Source organism: Molothrus aeneus, chromosome 7 (assembly GCF_037042795.1).
Source record: "Molothrus aeneus isolate 106 chromosome 7, BPBGC_Maene_1.0, whole genome shotgun sequence".
NCBI lineage: Eukaryota > Metazoa > Chordata > Aves > Passeriformes > Icteridae > Molothrus > Molothrus aeneus.
The window spans coordinates 306,034-325,520 of NC_089652.1; positions in this window are offsets into that span (position 1 = coordinate 306,034).

A 19,487-nucleotide genomic window follows, 5' to 3' on the forward strand; every position below is an offset into this window, starting at 1 on the left:
TGTAGAAAACTGTGGTCTTTAACTCAGAGTGCCGCCTATTGAGCAGGAGGTAGAATCCATTAGAGAGGAGTGATTTGCTTAGGATCGAGACCCCAACCATAGATCATGGGACAGAGAGTGTACAGAAGGCAGTGTTTTTGCAACTGATGAATGACAGATGTTCCAGGACAGCCCTCACCTACATCACTGGTTAACCAAGTATGTGGCTGCCATGGTTAGAGTTTTGCTGGATGTGATAAAACACTGCAGCAGAATTTCAGGATCACTTGAAGCAAGTGTTAACCCCACAGAGAGAAAGACAAGGGAAAAGACCCTTATCGTGGGGAAAGAGATCTTCAGAGCTAATTAGCTATGGCAGAAGGATTGGTTTCACTTAAAAATTAGTAAACAGAACAACAATCAGGAGATTAGAATTGCACCAAGGGAGCAGACTGCCCAAAAGGGAGCAGCAGGGTCCCAGTGCATGATGGAATGAAGTTTGAGAGAAAGGCTTGCAGAAAGGAATTTCTTGGGAAGTGATAAATTATCCACTGCTGTTCTGGAGAATGTAGTACTTGGGGAAAAGGAAAGTTGCACTCTTTTGCCACAAGCAGGATAAAGATGTTGATGTGGGAGTTGGAACTCCTGGGAGACCTATCATTACTATGGCCTCACAGGCTAATGTTGTTAATTGGAGTCTTAGAAACAACTTTTGCCATCCTCAGTGAGCTGGGGGCTGGCAGCTGCAAGCATTTAAGGAAGCTCACCAAAAGTAAGACTTACACAGAAAATGAGGTATCAAAGTCACCACTGGCTTCTGAGATGGAGACAGGAGAAAAGCTGAGAATCCAAGTGGATAAACTTATGACTGAGAAAGACCATCTAAAGACCCTACTTGCTTCAGCAGAGTGTAAGGAAATTATTTTAGAATTTGAATAGGGAAAATTATAGAAGAAAGAAACAAGACCTGAGAGAGGAAACCTTATTTACCCCTGAGAAATGAACAATTACAGAAACAGTTCCAGGAAGAAAAGGAGAAAAGATGAAAACTGAAAGAAACAGCAAAGGTGATGCCTAAGCAAGCTACCAATTCATCCTGTATTGTGCAAGAGTCCATTCAGGTGGCTGATTTTCCAAAGCATTCCACGCACAAGCCAAGTGAGACTGAAATGTGACAAGTGGAACCCTATCAATACATACTAATGACCCATACATCCAGATTCCAGTTGGTTCTTGTCAATGATTAATTACATTTCTAATAGATACAGGAGCACAGCGTTCAGTACTAATGAAGCAGGATGCCAAGAAGCTGGGTGTATGACCCAGACGCTAAGAGTTAAAATCACTTTAGTAAATGGAGCACATGTTCTCTGTTAAGCTGCTATGGTTAATTTATGGGTCCTGGATGAGAAGTGGATATTGGCTACTTGCTTTGCAATCAAAGATCACAAGGACAATATTTAGGGTTTTGATGTTCTGAACGTTTAAATCTGTTGTCTGCCTGATGGCAGTGAGTCAATGTTAATGTTTGAACATTAGCCCAAACCCTAAAGGAATCCAGAGACTGTGCTGACTCCACATGGCAACTGCACTCCCTGATCCAAAGACTTCTAGTGTGTCCCTGTGCTGGATTTTTGCTGCAGGGAGAAGTGGAATTTCCGAAGTTCTGGCCAATGTGGCCCCACTAAGAGTTGAAATACCCAATTACTGCAAACCTAACGGCCACAATATAAGCACCCGTGTGCTTGGGCATTGATGGGGTGGTGACAGATTAAAAGAAAAAAGGTACTATCACTCAGTCACACTCCTATCTCTCCTGTCAGAGACAGTGGCCAGTGATCATTTTAACACACTCCAGCCACATAGAACTTGCCAGTGTTTAGCCAATCTTTGCTGTTGGCATTGTCATTATGTCACAGATCACAGAATATTCTGAATTGAAAGGGACCCACAAAGATGACCAAGTCCAGCTGTTAAGTGAATGGGCCATACACAGATTGAACCAACAACTGTGGTGTTATGAGCACCATACTCAGACCAACTGAGCCAGGCTTAGGGTCTGGCTCATGAAAGAGCTGAACAGACAGTTGCGGCTTATGATTTATTACAGGCAGCAGAACACCAGTACCACATCTACAATCACTGGTATACTAAACTTTGCGGAACTGATAGCTCAAATTAGGAGAGCACCCTCCCCATGGAGGACAACTCAAAAGTGCAGGAGACCTCCCTGAAAACACGGGAAGCAGCAACAGCAGTGGACAAGCACTTCATAAAGTAGAAGTTGAGATTCCTCCTGAAGAATGTCAAGGCCTAACACCATGAAAGACCAAAGAAATATTCACTATTCAACTCAACCACATTTTAAGAGATGGAACAGAGAGATTCTCAGTGGGAAAAAGGAATTTCGTCATTAGTCCGAGCGATTAAACAACTTGAGCCACTAAGGGGTAACCTGTTCAGGCTAATGCTGCTGAGACCCGTACTATTTATTCTATCCAGGAATGATATCAGTAATGATTCCAGCACACCCCCACTGAGGGTCAAGTTAACCATAGAAGGACAGCTTATCCTTATTGCAGGAGCAATCACTGCCAGTGGGAGGCAAATTTGGTTCACATATTAACAAGTTCAACCCACAGGGTAGAGTCATGTGGAGAGTTTTGTGGACAGTTGGCTAGCTGAGAAAGGTCACGTCAACATGATACCGTTGGTTAAGTTAGAAGGAGACAAGTCTAGGATTCAGCAGTCAGTGTCCAACCACTGACAAGGACATTGTGCCCTTGGTGCAACAACTGGATAGAGGAGAGGGTCTTTTGCCAAAAATATGAGGATAGTTTCAGCAGAATAACCACAAGAATGTAGAAGTAGTAACAAAATAACCATAAGAATATAGAAGTAGGCGTGGTTGTCCAATAAGTAATTAACCAATAATGAGCTCTTCTTTGCAATATGTATGAACTTCATTTACACCAATATAAATATGTGTGACTACCAATAAAGTTGGAGACTTGCTGATCACTCATATTGTGTGCTGCATTTCTTCTGCTGATCCAACAAATGGTGACCCTGCGACGTGATTCCTGTAACAGCAGCCAGGGTGGATCGGTGTAGGAGTTTGGGTCCTGTCGCAGCAAGGACAGCAAAAAAGCATCGCTGAAAAAGGGAAGGTGCCATGCGCTAGGTGACCTCAATGGAGAGCCTATTAGAAAGTTCTCAAATGAGGTCTACAAGGACAGGACTTGAGGAAATGGCATGCAGCTGAGTCAGGGGAGGGTTAGGTTGGGTATCAGGAAAAAGTTTTTTAACCAGAGGATGGCTGGGCACTGGAAGAGTCTTTCCAGGGAGTGGTCACAGCATCACACCTGTCTGAGTTTGGGACATTGCTGTCAGGCATATGCTGTGATTCTCGAGGATGGCCCCAGGCAGGGCCAGGAGTTGGACTGATGATGATCCTGATGGGGTCCTTCCAATTCAACTGATTCTATGACTCTATAATTCTGTCCTGGCCACTCAAGGTATATTGCTTGGTCTCACCAGATTTTGATTTGCTCTTGTTGGTCAGACTTTGTCACTACTGGTTAATGATATTTATCACAAAAGACAAAGTGCCTTTTCTCAATTTTCTCAAGAAATTGGAACATGCGCCTTAGAATCCTAAAAAAGTCTTTTCTTTGAAACCACACTGTCTCCTGCCCAGTAGTCTTTCCAGATCTTAAGGAGAAAGAAGGCAAAATGAGGGGACATATTACAATGAAGCATTGTCAGTTTTCTGGTTCTTTAGCAGTACATTAGTACTTCTACTATTCTTTTCAATAAGAGCTTGGTTTTGTATAGCATCTAATTTTCTAGCAAGACACATTTTTGCAACCGGAGCCCATCAGTCTCTGTGAAAATATATTGTCAAAAGTACAAAACATATGAATAGGCAGTGACAAGTGAGGGAAAAAAAAGAGTATGAGAAGTAGCTCTGTGATACTGAAGTGAAATACGAAGGAGGAAGTGCTCCAGTTGAAAGAGCAGAGAATCCCTCACAGTCCCTGGAGGACATCATCATGAAGCAGGTTGTCTCCCAGCAGTCCCTGGAGAACCGTGGAGGAACACATACCTACACTGCAGCTCGTGGAGGGCTCTATGCCACAGCAGGTGTATGGGCCTTGAAGGAAGCTGCAGCTTGTGGAGGGAAGGCCAGAAAGCCATCCTTGACCTCTTCTTTAGTGGAAGAGTATGTGCAAATTTTAAACAGCTGCTAACTCTAATCTATTCTCTTTCCACTTCTTGTCTTAGGTAAGTAAGAAGACAATCCAAGAATTAGAAGCCTAAATTTTTTCGCTTGAGGCTCCCATTCTCTCTGCCACTCCCTTAAAATTTAGTTTGATATGAAATAAAATTCAAGATCAAATTCTTAAGGCTTGATGTTCAGGCTTTTCAGAAAATAGGGAGTGCAAATAACTCTTGTCACTGTCATTTTTAAAATAAAACTAAAACTGTTAAATTCCTGTTCTCTAAGGACTTACGGAAATCAATTGGTAGAGGTGGTGAGACTGAAGAGAATAATTAATCTGAAAAGAGAATATCATGGAGCTACCTCAGCTGTGTACAAGTTTTTTACCAGGAATCTAGACTTTTAAACAGACTTAGCACACAATAGTTATCTCTGGAAATATTTTAGTATGTATAGCACATTCATCTTTAAATAGCTCTGTTTTATAGCTATGACTTACATTTTAAATTTTATGTGAAAAGAAATATTAGTGATTCAAATAATTTCCATTTCTGAAGCATTTCAGTTGTTGACAGTTTTTGCTGTCTCCTGAGGGCAGGAAAATAGTCTTTGTACCAATACTGAAACAAACTAGATGGAAAAAAATAGTTTTCCTCATTCTTTTCTGTCTATTCTAACAGGCACAGCAGCAAAACCACTGCTATGAGTCTGAGTGGCCTTACCACTCCTGGATGACAAACTTGTAGTGGCTAGTATTTTATTTGCACACATTTCTGATGCTGGTTGTTAACTGTTGTGCAGAAAGATCTGTCAACTATTTTCACAGGAGGACACTTCTGAATTGCTTCACTTGTCTCTGAAGCAGAGAACTAAGCTGGCACTCCATTTCTGAGATCTTGCTGTGCTAGCCCCCAAACCCATTTCCTTCAAATGCATTTTACTTTCAACCAAAGCACTTAATTACTTTATGATGCAATCTCTTCTTCTTAATGTTCAGGTGATTGTTTTGAACATTAAGAACATATTGCAGTAAGCAGGTAGAACATGTGTCTTAAGTAGTATCCATCACTTGGCTTTGGCTCATGCATCATAACATCTGCAAGGAATCTCGTTTACAATCAATGGATGGGCTGGAGTAATGGGCCACAGGTTTAGGAATTTTTCTCCAATTAATTTTGCTTTAAAATTTTGCTCTTATTGTTTCAAGTGTGTCTTTATTAAAACAATAAACTATTCAATACCTGTACCACAATGAAGAATAATCAACAGTCGCTGAGCATCCTACAATTCCAAGAAGAATGGTCTGAGCTCCCAGTGCAGCACATGGAGTCTGTCATCAAGCCAGAGTCTTGCAGGCGTTTTCTCAGCCTGGAGAAGAGCGGACTCTGGACAAATCTTAGAGCAGCTCTCCAGTAGCTGAAGACAGCCTACCAGAAGGAGGCAGATGAGCTACACAAGGGCATGTAGTGATAGGAAAAGAGTGGATGGCTTTAAAACCTGAAGAGTATATGTTTCCTTTGGATATTGGGAAGAAATTCCTTGCCAGGAGGGTTGTGAGACACTGGAACATGTTGTGGTGATCCATTCCTGGAAGTGATCAAGGCCAGCTTGAATGGGTCTTTGAGCTTAAGGCGATCTAGTGGAAGGTGTCCCTGCCAATGACATGTAGGGTGAACTTAGGTGAACTTTAAGGTCCCTTCCAACCCCAACCATTCTATTATTCTATGGTAATATGCATTCTGTGCATCAGCAGCAAGTAGTTTAAGATCAAAATAACAGACTATTGATTCTGAAAAACCGTCATGCAATGAGTTAAACTGTTTTGGTCTCACATATGTGTTCAATTTAGCATTACTATATCTAGTAACAGTCCTAGCACTTTATCAGACACACAAATATTTTATCATTTTTAAGGTTTCTGACATTTGGGAATTTTCTTTTATTTTCCTCCCTCCCTCCCTCCCTCCCTCCCTCCCTCCCTCCCTCCCTCCCTCCCTCCCTCCCTCCCTCCCTCCCTCCCTTCCTTCCTTCCTTCCTTCCTTCCTTCCTTCCTTCCTTCCTTCCTTCCTTCCTTCCTTCCTTCCTTCCTTCCTTCCTTCCTTCCTTCCTTCCTTCCTTCCTTCCTTCCTTCCTTCCTTCCTTCCTTCCTTCCTTCCTTCCTTCCTTCCTTCCTTCCTATTTTCTCTTCCTTCCTTCTGCCACTTCCTTCCTTCCTTCTGCCACTTCCACCATTTCTGCCACTTCCTTCCACCACTTCCTTCCTTCTGCCACTTCCATCCATCTCTTAACTTTGATGTTAATTTGCAAACTGTGAAATACAGTAAATGACTCTTCCCTAAATATTATTTTGAAGTTTAGAAATGGATAAATGACAAAATTGTGTCAAGACAGAGCATTTAAAAATGATTTGAAAGTGAGAATTAGAGTTAGCTATTGAAAATTCAAAAATACAAAATTGAAATGATGGAATGGATGCTTTTAAAGGATTTGCTTTGTATTTCTGTGATACAAATGATGATCTCAATTTTTACACCTTCTAAAAATACATCTTGAAAGTTACTACTTTGAATAACAAAGATATTTCCAAAAGATGGAAATTTATTTATGAAGATGAAAATATCATATTCTAAATATTCACTATCAAGTACAAAGGATTGCCCTTACACAGTAAGCTTTATAGAGATTTTTATTCTCACACAAACACAGAAGAATTTTTCAACTGACTAGAAAATCTTTAAAAGCAAATTAACCTTTGAAAAAAAGATCAATATAGAGCAGGAAATTATATGCATCCACACTTACTATATGTTGGTTACTAAATACTGGCTCTGGTTTGTGGGTGAGTACACTTCCCATTCACACGCACAGATACACCTCTTCCCCCTGCACACAGATGTGTGCTATTGGGTCTTAAAGAAGGGACTATCTTTTTTCTGTTCACTAGGATTTAGTTCTCAAAGTCAAGGGGTATTCTTCCTGGATCTATTACCTGGATTTCTTACCTAGAAGGTAATAAAAGTAACTAAATATTTGGTAAAAACTGTCCTAACTACATCGTCATGTGAACCATTTAGTCTATCTTAGGTTGCTTACATACAATTTTTTTTCAAAGTATTATGGCATTATGGCAATTAAAGAATAATTACATTGATGACCGAACATATTTTGCAGGAAGACATCCATGGCATGTTTAGCACACACTTAGGGCATGCATTTTTTATTTTATCAAAGTTCCTATCAAGCCTTCTGGATTAGTACTTGCAAGTTTCTAAAATGTAGGAACCATAGTATCATTTCAAGTAATGTGGTGTAAAAAAATAACTTGAGCCTATACCATGCCCTGTCCATAATTTCTAGCTTTTAAAATAAGAAAATAGCCATTCTTATCAAGATGCAAATACAGCATATGCAACATCTATGCAAAGCGTGCATTATAAATTTAGGTAAAAAATATGATTTATTAGAAGTCTGATCACTGAAGAGAACAGAGCAGAGGCTGGGCTGCTGTGCAGCACTACAACTCTTTGTCCTCATCTGGCAGATATCTATTGAGCTGGAAGCTCATTTGAATCTTAATTCAAGTAGTGACTAAGAGCACACCTATTTAAATCACCTCCTCCAGATTTTCTATTCCTTCTATTTTCTTCTAGAATATGGAGAACTTATGCTACAGACTGCAGAGGCACTAAGTAGTGCCTAAAGGAACTTGCCTATCAATTGCCTAAAGGTAAGATGGTTTTCCCACTATCCTTCTTCCTTTCTTCTTTGGAAAATCTAAAATGTCTCCATCAGAAACAGTAAAGCTATCTGTCACAATATCCAATATGAATGATGTAGAATAAATATTGTTCTCCATAATGTCTTTATTTTATCCTTTTAAAAATTGACTTTCAGTGGAAAAATTTGGTTATTTAATCTACGGTATTTAGACTCAGTGAAAATACACTTTTCAAAAGGAAATTGTTAGGAATTGATTGTGAGGATTGCTTCTTCAGCAAAATGTTTTAAAAGTTATTAACAAAACATACCAGTGACATTTGGAGCATAGGAAAAGTCTTTTAAACAAATTAAACCAATTAAAAGAAACTGACCAGATTTGTACAATCATGTACAGGCACATCTATATATGTACATCAATAAATAAGAGTATTTTATTCCTTCAACCAAACCATCTTGCACAATTTAAGTTGCTTAAAACCATAGAAATAATTGAAAGCAATATTTTCAATTATAACACATAGAAGAAAGCGTGGCTACTTACTTAGAACAGAAAATCATATTAGAAACAATATTCAGGCCGAAATATTTTCAGAAGCAATGTGGTTTCAAATAAACATGGATGCTTTCAACTTTTTAAACTGCCAAGAGCTATTGTTACATTGTGGAAGAGAAGTGAAAAAGTGGCAAGGGAATAAACTGTCTCATTTGTTAGTTTCTCGGTGAGTTTGAGCTTTTAGGTTTTGTTTTTTGGGGTTTGTGGTTTTGGGTTTTTTTTGCTTTGGTTTTATATTGTTTCTAACACAAGATATATTTCTAATGTTCATTCACCCTATCTGGAGATATTTAGGTTCTGATTTGGGAAGTACATCAAATTTACAACAGTTTTAATAGAAGTTAATGCTAGAATGCAACACAAAACAACTCTTCAGATGTAACCAAGTAATTCTACACTTTTCTCCCTATGTACTTGGGACTAGCTATTTAGAGCAGGATTCTTTGCACTGCTTTGTGAATGTGGCAAATTTTTTTCTAAATATTTTGACTTTTCTGAAGAATACTGGAAACAAAATCTGTAACAACCAGTATTGGAATATTAAAAATTATTTCACCAGGAAAAAGAGCTGGATGGTAGATGAGGAGATGCTTTTTTTTTCCCCCATCTAGATTCTAATAGTGGAGTAACTGCCCTTCCAGCAAGATGGCAGAAATAAACATATGAGCATGTTGCTCTTAAAAATCTGATGAGAAGCTCTGTTTGATAAACTATGAGTGTGTTCTGGGATTCTGGAAATAATACAAAATTGTCCTTGATCAATGGTGGGAAAAATAGTGGAGAAGATAATAGGAATACTCTTTTATTTAATGTGTTTGTCTTCTATAAACAGCACCATAAATGCTTTATAATAGTAAATGACAGAGCAGCCAATTGAACCATTTCTGGAAAATTTTCCCAGTGTTTCAAAATAAAAGCTAATGCAAATATTAGAAAAGAAACTTAATCCGAAAAGTATTAAATTGTAGATCATAAAGGCAATTAAAAATGCAACAATTGCTGATGGGAAGCCAATAGGTGGCTAAACATGTATTCACAGGGTACATGTCTCTAAAGAAATACTCTAACAAAAGGCCATTAATTCCTTCTATCATAATCTTAGCCTCTTTCATCTTTTAAATGAGAATGAAAAACATCATTAAGCACTCCATAGGTATGTCTCAGATTCATCTTACATATAAAGCAAATATTTTTTTCCCTGGTTTGCTTGAAGTTCTGCTGACTGCATTGCGCATTTATTTGCATGCTTTCTTGCTTCTTTCTGCTGTCAATACTGGGCAATAGATGCCATCTACAAAGAGTATGATTTCTCTCACCTAAGCAAATGTATTTAATCTTTAGGATCCCTTTCTATTAAATTGACAGAAAATGAATTGATTGATTCCACCTAACATTGAGTCTTTTGGTAAAGGTCAGTTTGAGAAAACTTTTTTCTGCTAGGATTCAACTCAAAGATTGGAAGAATTGGGAAGACTGCTAGGCACTGGAGCATGGAGAGACCTTCAGCCTCTGTGGGTATATACCACAGAATAAAATTATCAACTCTCTAAAATTTACTGACTGTACTGAGCAGAATTCTGACTAGAATCTCTTCCCCACATAGATATCCCTTTTCAAGACACATGGTAAGATGAATCTCACCTCCTGTTCCGTGCAGGTATTTGTATTTCTATTGACTATTTAGGATACCTAGATGAATTTCAGCTGTCTAAAGTTACGTGAGACAAAGCCCACTCAGAAGGCTTAGAAACTTCTCCCTATAAGCTGCAAAACACACAATGCTGCAGTTCTGTAAAATTTGCCAAAGCAATGACTTTAGCATTAACTGTGTGCGAAATACCTGCACAGAGAGAGTTTTCAAGATATTCACAAGATATTCTTTCCATAGGAAGATTTGAAGACACATCTTTTACCTCTTCAGTCAATAAAACCCCCAAAATATATTAGTTTTTTTTTTAATTTAGCACTCTTCTTGTTACAATTATTTAACTTCGCATGGCTTAATTAAAAAGCATCCAATTCACAGAAAGATTGGTAAAGCCAGATAGGAAAGAAAATTAGGAATTGGTTAATTGGAGTATGAGTAGGAAGACAGGGAACGATTCAAAAGAGGAAGGAAACTAAACAGAAGCAGTGACAATGAGAGACATCCTGAAAGTTTCCTGTGGGGATTATGTATTATTTATTCAGTGACAAAATTAGAAGAGCCTGCACATTTGATGTCTCTCCACAGGAGCACACTAGCCATTGGGAATGCACATAATTGCCAAAGTAACATGAAAAAGAGAAGGAAATATAGAGAATATTAGAACTGAGTAAGAAAACTTTTTCAATCATTGAAATTCAGGTGGTGAATTATTCAAAGAACCATTTTTATACCGTAAAAGAGCAGATATAGACAGTCTGGCAAACAGCAGATATGTCTCATTTATAGTCAGAAAATGATTCTCAGAAATGGCAAGTTCTAGTTTGGACCAAAAGTTTCTGAATGTCACATAAGAAAGTATAAAAACCAAAGCAGAACACTTGGAAAAAGTACCAGGATCCAGAGATCAAGATCTGGATCAAGATCAAGATCAAGATCAAGATCAAGATCAAGGGCACCAGTGACTTTTTCAAGAAGCAAAAGCATACCCAGGTGACTGTGCTTGTGGATGAGCAGCTGCTGGATTTTTGCAATTCCCTTCAGTGCGCACAAAAACCCGGTGCTCTGCAGCTTCATTTTCCGTCTTCTGTGGTCTGTACAGGACTGAAGCTGAGCAAGGTTATTCAGCTTTGCCCCTTTTAAGCATCTGTGCTACACGTATGCACTGTGACATGTCTCAGGATCTTTTCCTTTTGTGAGGCTGTAATTCGCGCCAGGGAGGAGGGAGCAGAGAGCATGGCAATCTGAAAGGAACTTGCAGCTTAACTAAGAAAGAGAAGTGCTTCCTCATTATGTTCAAACACAAAGTTCAGTGATAAGATCTGGGGCCGTATGTTGTGCTAGCAGAGTTTCTCCTTGCAAGATGCAGTGGAAAAGCTTTTCGATAAGATGTAGGTGACAAGAGATGCAGAATATGAAGGTACAGCCTTCTCCAAAGGTAAGCGCTGGTACCTGGCGTCTTTCAGCAGAAGCCATGCTTCAGAGCACACCGCAACCGGCACAATGCTCTGTGCACGAAGAGGCCAATTCTTTGCCTCCGGGAGACAGAGAGCGTGACAGCTTCCAAGACGTGAACAACAAAGCCGCACAACACTGGGATTGTGTGCACAGCTTTCAAACTGAGAGAGGACAGTACCTTTCCACTCTCCTGCATCCTAAATTATCATAAGCATTTGTAGGGAAGGAGTTCTTGGACAACATTCCTGTGCTTCCTGCTAGTCTTCCTACAGCCCTCTGTGCAACTTCTAGGGCAAGATTGGGAGGCTTTTGCTGTGGTGGCACAGTTTCTCCTTGCAAAACATAGTTGAAAAGCTTTTCGCTAAGATGCAGGCGACAAGAGACAAAAAAGATGGAGATATGGAGCTCTCTGAAGCTAAGCACCAGTCCTGGGCGTCTTTTGGCAGAAGCCGCGCTCCAGAGCGCACTGTGACCAGCGCAATGCTCTGTGAGTGAAGAAGCCGCTTCTTCACCTCTGAGAGACGGACAGCGCGGCAGCTTCTGAGAGGCGAAGAACGAAGCTGCACAGCACCGAGATTGTGTGTGCAGGTGTTTCTGAGCACCTTCCCTTTCATGTTCAGACCCCATCTCCTCCCCAACTGCTCACCTTGACCAGGGCGAGATTCAAGTCGTCTATGACTGGAGCTCCGGTAACCTTTTCCTCTCACCGGGGCAGTGAGGATACTTTCGACCGGCTTCTCCGCTCCTTGAAGGCTGGCTCCGATCTTCTGCCCAGCAGACAAATTGCCGTCCTCGAGTCCATTTCATGCTATGTCCATTTCTGCTATTTCTCCTGCAGAAATGCAGGGTGCGGAGGTTCAGGGATATCACACCATAACCAATATGATCCAGTGAAGCCAAATTCATTATCCCTAAAAAGAATATATTTATAATAAGTCTCTATTGTCCACACGTCTCTAGCTAATACATGATTGGTTAATCCTAGCTGTTCATGCGTCTAAAACAGAATGCTTATAGGATCATCTAATTTTTCACGCATTTTACTGTGGTTGTCTGGCCTACTCATGGCTCACTTTCCCAAGCTTGCTGACAAACTTGCTGAGTCCTGATGACTCTTCTTGTATCTTTTTCAAGGATATACTGACATCATTTCTGAATATGTTCATTATTCATTGTTTGTGAATGTTTCCATTGTCCATTATAACAAGCAAGGCTGGATTGTGCATTGGCTGAATATGGCCATTGTCTTGCAAAAACTCCTCAACCTGCAAAATACCGTCAACAGCTTACAATATAAGAATATATTCTACTCCCATCCTCGAGTGCTGCTGAAACCAGGAGGGGCATAGTTTTTTCCTTATCTCCTGTTAATGGACCCATCAATGTCTTGCCACATGACTCAGAGGTAACTCCCTCTGGGAGCCATTTCTGTTCATTGGGTAATCAAGGACCCACCCCATGACTCAGCATGATATCAGCCCATTGTGAGATGCTCTGCCCAGGGGGGATGAGCTAAGCATCTCCAGCTGGATATAATCTGGGTTTTGGGACACCACAAGCAGTCTTTCCACTGGATCCCCAGAGGAATCGCCACCCTTACCCAGTGGTTTTCCAGTAGACAAGAGCTACCAGATGGTTTCTATAGGATCACCACTTCAACAAGACCATTTCATCTGGACTGCTACCACCACCCTAACTATCAGGGTGTCAGGTTGTACTCTGACTCTGTCAGTGGTTTTTCTTTTGTATTATTGCATGTATTTGGGTTTTTCCCCTCTTCCTAATAAAATTGTATTTCTGACTTGGAGTCTTGCTGTGGTGCTGGATTTCTTCAGCCTGACTAGCTCCTGACACCAACAGCCAGAGTGGGCCACCTCACGAAAGCTGTCGAATCCAGGGTACAGCTGCACAGGTGGACTGCGTTGGGGATAGGACTGTGCCAAGGGGACAAGGAACAGGGAGAGGTCTTCTCTGTGTTTTCCAAAGGAGATTATTCTGCAGAGGGTCAGGGACAGAAAGACACTAACTCAAAGGCATTCATCAACTTAGAAATGGGGGGAGGTGCCAGGTGAGGATACAATCTTTAATCAACTTGGAGAAACTGGAGGTGGACCACAAGGCAGGGAATACAATGTCTAAACCAATAGGGGACTACAGGGGAGGAGAATAACTTAAACAAACCAATGGGGTTTTGAAGACTATAAAATTGATAGGGAAGTTTCTAGAGAAAGGGGCAGGCTTGGGGAGGGATTGACATTCAGTGGGAGGAGGAACAGGGAACAAAAGGGCAGGTCTTTTGGGAGATGGACAACTAGGGCAAAAACTAACAACACACGGGGGAAAGTAACAATCCATTAATAATAAAATATGCAACAACAGCACAAAACAGGAAGTATTATAAAACTGACTACTAGAACTGCATTACAATCAAAAACACACACTGCAACAGTGTCTCTCACTGGTTTTGCTTTCAAACCAGAAGAGGTGCCAACCAAAAAGTTTGCAAACTTAAGAGGTAACTGGCTGCAGTTTTGATTTCCTTCTTAAATATATCACCAAGGCGCTACCAGCTTCTCTAATTGGCTTAGTACCATGTCTGTTCTTAGTGCCAAGCAGGGATTCACTTTGCCAGGCATGGAGGAAGCTTCTAGGAGCTTTTCACAAAAGATTCACTTCTGTGCCTGGCTTCTTCCCTCTTCACCAAAAACCAAGCCATGATAAAACCAACACCTTAACTAATCCGTAGTACTTAGTACGGATCCAATAATTCCTTTTAAATGATACTTTATATTTTTTACCAAATGCACTGAAAAGAAATGGATCAATAATATTGATCAAAATAGTTCCAGTTCAATAGAAATATTGGGTCATGCAACTCTGGTTTATATAACTATTTTTTGTACAATCAACAGAAGCTTTTTTCACCTCTAAAGAAATGTTTCCTGATGGTTTGGATCAGAAGATCCAGTATTGCCATGGTGAGATTTTTGTTTTGAAGGCCATAAGCTGTGCTCAGTGTTTTGGGTATATTCTTTGTTGTGCCTTGCATATATTTTGGATAGAAAGCCAGTAGAGATGATGTCCTTGCTGCAGTAGCCATGCTAAATAAGGCAGAGCGTCTGGCTGATGTATTGGGGCTGTAGACTATCCACCACTTGCCCAGGGTGGTGAAGATCTCTAAAAGAATATAATATTGGCTATGCTCTGGGAGTTTTACAGAGAGAAAGATCCTCATAGCTCTAATGATTTGTCTCCTGGAGTTCTGAAGAATATGTTGTAAAGAAGAAGGCCGCTGTCTTTCCCAACAATCTTCCGTGCATTTGAGAGAATAATTTAACTTCTTGTCTGAGAATGAAAGAAATTATAGTAGTAATTAGTTCTTTTTCTCTGTCTGTGCATGACTGATTGAGTTTGGGTAGGTTATATTCTATTTCTTTTTTTTCTTTAAATATTACATTGTAAGGTGTTCCAAATTCCCAAATTCTGCTTCACTTTATTTTGTAGGCCAGACTGGTTCATCTTCTCTCTGCTGTATTATTGCAGATCATATGTGAATGGATTTATTTTTCATTTTGAACATTATTACATTTAATCTGTATGAACAGAGCACTTTATTTATCATTACTTTACCAGTTTGCAAGGAAATACAGAATTTTGAAGACACGTGACATGACTCCACTTGTGGTTTTCGTGGAATGGAATGGAAGAGAAGAATTACAATGTCCTACATTCACAGCATTGTTTACAGTAATATTGCAGCTAGTTTCCAGCAACTTCCGTCAGGTTCTGGAAGTAGGCACCCATGATAGTATAGAAGTCTAAGCAGTTTCATTTTGGCGGCTTTTCTTGAAAAATAGCTAATATGCCTCAACGTTGTGCTGAATCTTGTTGTACAGACACTTCTTTTGATGTCTGAACTCCTTGCTGGACTTCTGTATCTCAGAATCATCTACAGTAAACCTGTAGTTTCTTTTAAAATTCCTTTCAGAATTTGGCTCTAATCTATGAAAGTAAGAAAAGGTTGCCATATTAATACAAGATAAAGAATATGTCAAGAAAGCAGTTAATGGACTGTTTTTTTATACAAATTGGAGCAGAGATTTAGTTGTTTGATGGGTTTTTTTTTTGCTTCTCAATAGAATTTTAGAAGTGGTGGGGTAAGAAAGTGTGGATTTTTACAAGTTTGCCTTAAAAGAAGAATTACAGGGGAAACTGTTGAAAAGAATTAATCCAGAACTCTATGCCTTTCATACATATGAGTTTCAGAAGAGGAGAGAGAGCAGAGAGGATGATTTAATAGAATAAATTCAAAATAGCACTCTTTTGTCTCTGAATTACAGCTTGTATTTTTTTTTTAATGCATCCTTGAGATTAAAGCATAACACAGAAAAGTACTCTATGGTTAAAATACTTTTGAGATGCCTCATGCTGAAAAACTTGTAGCTACTGCTAATGCCCATTGGCCAATTCCTGCTTCATTTCTGAGAAGCTATAAAATTCCCATCTGTATTTTAGTTCTAACAATTTGTTGTTATGGTGGAGATGCAAATTAAGAGCAACAAATTTTGAATCTGTAGGGATGTATTCACCATTTTGTAGCTGCTTTTTCAGTTTCTGTGCCGCTAATGAAAAAAAGGAGAAGTATCTACACTGTTTTCAACCTGTAGACCATCCACTACTGTCCATATGCTCAGATTCAAAGCCAAACAATCCTGTCTGGCCTTATTGGGAGGAATTATTTGCATTCAAAATACTATACTAGTATTTGATTTCCACCAGCAGAGTCCATTGGGCAGCTCCTATCATCTGCATTTCAGTATTTAATCCTCCTCTATGTTTACTGTGCAAAGCTCTTTCAGAATGATGGTGTGCCCACTGTCTCACCAGCTGTGATGTTTGCAGCAAGTCTCCCATTGAAAGAAGCTGTAAAAAAGACAAGCCAGGGCAGTGATTTCTGTTGTTCACTTGCAATACCCAGAAATCAAAGCTATTTAGCCTAATTCAAGGCTGAAAAAGAACATGCCTTCAAAGGATTGAAAAAATCATCATTCAGTACTGCAGTTCAGTATTCAGGACAAGACCACATCCCACAGACTTAGAGAACTAGGGCTGTTTAGCCTGTTGAAAAGAAGGTTGCATGGAGACCTCACAACACCTTCCGGTATCTGAAGGCAAGCAGGAGAGGGACTCTTCATTAGGAACTATGGAGACAGGACAATGGGCAATGGCTTCAAAGTGAAAGAAAGCAGGTTGAAATTAGATACTAGGAAGAAATTCTTCCCAGTGAGGGTGGTGAGGCACTGGCACAGCCTGCCCGGAGAAGTTATGGACACTCCAACCTGGGGTTCAAGGCAAGGCTGGATGGTGCTCTGAGCAACCTGGGCAAGTAAAAGGTGTCCCTGCCCATGTCAGAGGGTTGGAACTAGATGGTCTTTAATGTCTTTTTCAACCCTGGCCATTCTATTATCCTGTGATTCTGCTATGGTAGCGTTCAGGATGGAGCGTGTTCTACATGTTGGCCATTTCCAATACACCATTGGTTCCAGGTGCCTTACACTAGCTTGCTCCCTGAAAATTCTGTCAGAATGAAGAACATCTCTATATATATTATACCCATAATAAATGAACAAATGGCTTTGCACATTTGTCCACTAAGTTGTTGATGAGATTGCTGTGAAGTTTCATTTGGTTTTCTCATTTGCTCATGAGGCCGACGGTCCTTGTGTCAGCTGCCTCAAAGGCAGCATTTGCCTCCTCCTCCCTCCTCCCTCTTTCAATTTCTTTCCGTCAACAATTTAATGTCATTTTCCCTTTCATACCTGAAAATTCCTGCATGCTTCTGGGTTTTCTCCCTTTTCATACAGATCTTCTTCCACCCATGACAATCCATACTTTGCATACCATAAGGGCATGCTTGCAGGCATAAAAGCCTTTGATTCCTTATTATATCTATGCGAATTTAATTATTAGCTTCATGCCTTTTCATAGAAACAGTAGGGAATTGATAGCTTGTTCCCTGAAGTACAGAAGGAAGAGAATGAAACATTAATCATGTGGAGTGGAAAAGTTGCTATCTATTTTCTTCCAAGAACTACCCCAAAAGATGCAGGGGGCGATGAAGCCTGGCTAGATGAGTGTCCCTTCTAATGAAAGGAAACAACCACGCCACTTCATACAAGTCAGTCCTATAGAAGAGAGAAATTCACTCCTGGGAACATTGCAAGATTTGAATGCAGAGTCACACTCATCTTTTCTTTGTTGTCTGCTTGGCATGGAACATGCTGCTTTGAAGAGGGAAGTGCCTAACAGACATTCCACTTTACCAAACACATATGCTTCCCTGTTCTTCTGAGACCTCAGCACAGAGCACTTATTAGCATGGTACTTCAAGGTAAGAAGGAGCAGGCAGAGGGCACTGCGAACTGACAGCAGTTTGCAGGTTGTATAGGAAAGAGGACTGCCCCTTGAATGTGGTGCAAATACAAACTTCTACCAGTTTCAGGGGTACACTTCAGCCAAGCTTGTTGTCCTGGCACATTTTTTCTCTGTGAAACGCTTTGCGGTATGATCTGGATGACAAGAGATGCAGAATACGGGGCTACGTAGTGCTGAGAATGTAAGTGCGTGGCCCAAGCGTCTTTTGGCAGAAGCAGTGCACTAGAGCCGTTGGCTGCTGCCACAATGATCTGTGTGAGAAACAGATGCCTAATCCCCTCCGGGAGAGTAAAAGCAGGATTGGTTACAAGAGTCGAAGAGCACTGGGCTGGTGCCTGCAGCATACCAGCTGTAAAAGGAGCATGACTCTTGCTGGCCTACCAACCAAACTCATGGTGGCAGTGGTAAGGATTAAAGTTCAGCAAGAGCTACTTGTGCTGCTACCTACGCCTCTTCCAACCCTTCTGTGGAAACAACTGTGCCTACCTTTAGTTTCCGAGACCAGAGAACACAATGGTAGTTGCAGTGGAGAAGGGAAGGACAGAGTGCACTGGTGAGTTTGATGTGGCTTATGTGGGGCAGGCGGAAGGTGCAACCCAAGGCTCGCTTTTATTTCTTGAGCCTTTTTGTACACAAACAGCTGCTGGATGTTTGCAACAAAGATGTGAGAGTGCCGCGGTGCCGGATTATTCCGACCTGCTCCTGGTACCAACAGCACAGGTGGGCTGCCCCCAGAAAGCTGCCCAATCCGGGGTGCAGCTACAGGGTACGGCAGCTCTACAGCTCAGGTGGACTGCAAATTGTGCCGAGGATAGGGACAAGGATCAGGGAGAGGCCCTCTGTATGGTTTCCACAGAAGTTTGTTCCCGGAGGTTCAGCAACAGAAAGGGCAAACTCAAATGCATACATCAGATTATAAGGGGGAGGAGATCTCATGGAAAGATACCATTTTAGACCAATTGGGAGAAATTGAGGGTAGAACACAAAGCGGGGAATACAATGTTTAAACCAATAAGGGACTGCAGGGGAGGAGAATACTTTAAACAAACCAGTGGGATTTTGAAGGACACAAGATTGATAGGGAAGTTTCTAGAGAAAGAGGCAAGCTTGGGGAAGGATTGACATTCAATAGGAGGAGGAAGAGGGAACAGAGGGGCAGATCTTTGGAGAGATGGACAGCCGGGACAAACTCAATAACACAGGGGGGAAAGGAACAATCCATCAAGAATAAAATATGCTACAACAGTACAAAATAAGAAAGATTACAAAACTGACTGCTAGAAATACATTACAATTAAAAAATACAATCCTACATGAGAGTGAAAAAGTGGGGGCAGGTCTATGTGGGAAAGAAGATACAGAGCATTGTGCGCAGTTTAAAAGCTGTTTAGTAAAAAAAAAGGAGGTACTTTGAGAACATCTTCTATCTTGACACTTCCATCTGAGTGACCTCTAGCTACTTGGACATGGCC